Source organism: Olea europaea, chromosome 4 (genome assembly GCF_002742605.1).
Source record: "Olea europaea var. sylvestris chromosome 4, O_europaea_v1, whole genome shotgun sequence".
Lineage (NCBI taxonomy): Eukaryota > Viridiplantae > Streptophyta > Magnoliopsida > Lamiales > Oleaceae > Olea > Olea europaea.
The window spans coordinates 2,491,559-2,495,919 of NC_036240.1; the positions used below are offsets into that span (position 1 = coordinate 2,491,559).

At 35.5% G+C, this 4,361-nt stretch overlaps 1 pseudogene; it reads left to right on the forward strand.

Moving 5' to 3' along the window:
- Window positions 1-579: 579 nt before the first annotated feature.
- Window positions 580-4,361, forward strand: part of LOC111392269 — a 7,781-nt pseudogene continuing 3,999 nt past the window's right edge.

The following is a 4,361-nucleotide window of genomic DNA, read 5'->3' on the forward strand; positions in this document are numbered from 1 at the left end:
TGACATTTTCGAGTGTACATATCCATCAAAAAAGGCATTCATACTCTCAAATCATTCTGTCGTCGACATTCCGGCCCAAATGATGTTTTTAGAAAGCAAGAAACCCATCGACCTCTATTATCGTAAATACCCGACAACCATTCTTTATCTTGCAACTCATATTTATCTATCATTGTTTTCCAACCAGCTTCAAATTCTTCGACATTCTGTGAATCATACACCAAAAAGTGTACAGCTAAAAATATCGAACCCTTATCCACATGGTAACCAAACTTTTCTGGTAACTTCTTTAGAATATGCTATAAACTCCATCTATACTTCGTATTAGGAAAAACTATTTGTATTACATTTTGTATGGCCCTGTCTTGATCGGTTATTGTTCCATGTGGAGCCTGACCGTGCATGCACTCAAGCCATGTTCCAAACAGCAATACAAAAGTATTTTTTGATAACAAACCACGGCCAAGTAGTGTTGATTGTCCGTGGTGATTTACACCAACAAATGGGGCAAATGACATATCGTATTTATTAGTCAGGTACATGTATCGAATGTGACAATGTAGCCGAACGTGACAACAAATGGGGCACCGTGCTTGTATTTCTGAAAAGTAAGACTTTATTGCTGCAGCATCTTTCTCTCTAAGTTTTAATCGCCTCACTTTTTCGATGTAGTTCTTATAATCCTTTTGCACACAAGTCAGATTTTCATAACCACCTGTTTCAAAAACTGTAGGGTTGAAACTTTTGTGCAACGGAATCCTTGTCATATCATTCACTTCAATCTTCCATTTCACATGTGCACTTATTTCTCAGTTGCATCGATACAACCTCAACTTCGAAGAACTTGTCTTATGATTGTGGTCAAGGTGTTTTATCCATACATATGCTCATATTGTCTTCCACATTTGCATTTTTCGATTCCGATCTTGAATCATCTTCAACTGCTTCTATAATTTCACAGCCTGCGTCAAAATTAAATGTCCCATTCAAAAAACAATAACTCTAAGGTGTTCAAAAGATGCAGATTATGAAGGTTTAAGTCAACTTAAAGTTGTAAGTATACTTTGATTTTTGCATCAAAAAATTTAATAATAATGGATATTTGGGTTTTCTTATTTTTGAATGTTGGTGGATAATACAAAAACCGTTGGTTAGAAATTAATGTAGTCGGGATTTAACATTAATGCAAGCGATTCAACATTAGCAAGTGATAATATCAAACTTAATGACAAATATCTTCACATAATCTGTATGTTTTTTCTTATTTTATAGTTATTTATGATTTTGAACGAGGTTTTGAGGTTGTACCCACCAGTGGTCAAGCTTTCTAGACTGTTGAAGGAGAGATACAGTGTTGGGTTGATGAAATGGTAATCTCGGAACAATGTTGGGTTCCTCTGTAAATTATTGTGCCTCCCGCTGGTCTCTAAACGTCAATCGCAGCTACTACCTTTGTCTAGTAAATTGGTTGTACCGTTGGGGAAAATGTTGACATGCATCTGTAAATGGTGGGCTCAAGCTGGATGGTACGTCGTCGTTGGGAAGGTGAGTCTTCGACAGTGTCGTACAATGTCAGAGAGAAATTTTGGGTTTTTTTGTGTAGATGGTCTTCTGCAAATGGTGGGCTCATGCCGGATGGGTACGCCATCGCCAGAAAGGTGAGTCTCTGACGATGTCATACAATGTGGAGGAGAAATTTTGAGTATTAGTCATGAATGTCTCCTTCTGAACGGGGTCTATTAAATTACAATTTTCATTTATGCCGCCACTTTTGTAGTTCCTATAGCAAAGTCAATTATTGTTGTCTTTATTTTGTTTTGTCAATTGTTTTTTTTTCCTTTTTCCCCTTGCCAGCTCACATTGTAAGCCAACATTGTAAAGCTACATAAATAAAGCTAGGAGGACATGGTCAATGATCATCACTATTGACAGGTTTTTAAATGTGCTGACATGTCCTCTTGAATTATTAGAAAATGTAGAGAAATGGGCATAGGCAGCATATGTGTGGGAATGCCACGTCAGCCTGGAACTAAATCCTATTTTCAATCTCTGTTTGTGTAGCAGGACCGGTGTTGGAATTTTAATGTGTATGCTGCATTTATTAATCTTCATTTTAGGAGAATATTTTCTTTATGGTCAATGAAGAAAGATCTGGATTTTGAATTAGCTTTCTCTCGAAATCATAGGTGGGCAGTGAATAATCAGATCAAAAACATAATTATTAGATAGCTTGATGATGCCATGCCAGTTGATTTCCTTCAGAAAATTTTTTAAGTCTTTGGATCTTCAAGGCGAAGCTCTTAACTGGATCAAAAAGTACCCCTGTTGTTTTGAAGTATATTGTGAGAATGACAAATATCTCTGTCGGTTAACTAAACGAATGATATTTTTAGTAAAGGAGGAAGAATCTTTTAAGAATATGTTGGAACCATTTTTTTTCAAGCGGTTAGCAAAGTTGTTGATTATGAGCACGAATCAGAGGCTTAATGTCTCGAAACTTAATGGATTGAAGAGGAATTTTGGATTTCCACACAATTATTTGCTCAAGATTGTACCCAAGTATCCTGATATGTTTCAAGTTGTCAATTATATTGGGAGGAGAAATACAATGGAGATTGAGCTCACATCCTGGCAGCCTGATTTAGTAATTACTGCAATTGAAGAATTAGCTTAAAAAGAGGGTCGCGAACCTTTTTTTTTCTTGTTCATTGCCATCTATTTGGTAAAATCATGGGAAAAGTTTTGAGAGTTTAATTCCACTCCATATATATCGCGTTATTGGGAACCAAGGGGCTTGATGGAGGAATCAATGGAAATGGATAAAAGAATTGTTGGTTTATTGCACGAATTACTATGCTGGCATTTGGAAGAAAGCCCCGATTCTAAGAATAGTTCATTTTAGAAGAGAATTTTTATTACCATAGAATTTGAATGTTTCGCTGCTTAAGTAGCCAGCATAATCTATGTTTCAAATAAATATCAAATTTATACAGTTCTTCTCAGGGAAGTATACAATGGTTCAAAACTGATTCACAAGGGCCCCGTAGTTGTTGTGAAGGACAAGTTTGGGGAATTGATGCGAGAGTGACTCTACAAATATAATCAAAGGCAGTATTTATTAAGTTTGGAAAAGGAAGGAAGAAAAGTCCGGCACCAGTTAGGCCAGAGGAAGAAAAAGAGCAAGTGACAAAATATTTGAACAAGATGATCTGTAAGTGTAATGCCCTTGGTCCAATTAACCTTGGACATAAATACTTTTAATAAATAATTAATGGAATCTAATGGCAGATCTATTATTTTATTAAATTAAATAATATAGTCCGTAGATTCAAATCTTCGTAATTTGTTAATCACAAGAAGTTGTGCTTGTGAGATACAAATTACATATGATTGAATCTTAAATTGTCCGTGGTCGTAAGTAATAATGAGATACGGATATCGTTATTACTGATAGTCCATCACGTGTGGCATTTCTTACTTGGGAAGTAAGTAGCTGATCTCACAAGTTAAAGTGTGGTGACACTTGAATGAATACGTGGATGTTTTGTTATAAAACAAAATATTGGAGACCCGCTTAGAGATTTCACATGGAAAACTATCTGAGTGTTAATGGTTAATCACTAACGTTCGGTAGTGGGATTGGTCCTTTGACTTGATGTCGTCATAGTACCTTATATGAGGATAGTCATGCTTTGACGGTGCTGGATGTTGCTCTGCCAAGGGCTGATAATACGGCATTGTTCAGGTATGTCAAGAATAGTATGAAGGTTGTGAATGATTAATAGAGAATTCGTCACTCTTAGATAGTAAGAGATTATGATCTGCATTTCATTCAATTAAGTCGATAACGAAATCATTGGCCAAAGTGTACTGATAAGTCGAAAAGGAGTTTTCGATTTATATTGACTTAATAGTGGAGTGAAAGATATGATCGATCGGGATTGACACACTTCCATATCTCGTAATTAATTGGATCATATTGACGAAGGGATTATAGTTTCACAATAAACGAACGTGTTTGATTTTGTCATACTACGTGGCATTTTTCGTCACATGTATTGCCCTGACACATTGCTAGATGTCAATCTGGGACGACAAATGTGAATTTGTGATAAATTAAAAAGGTGTTTTAATTTATCAATTTTGATTAGATCAAAATAATATTTCACATCGTTAGGTATCGTGATCGGAAACCTGATGGGTCGCACACAAAAGGGAATTGGAAGATTGCAATTTATCAATTAATTAATTTAACAATCGTTGGATAAATTAATTAATTGGGCTGGTTATTTATAGCCCATAATTAATTAATTGGATTAATTAATTCACGGACCGGATTTAATTAAATGGATTAATTAAAT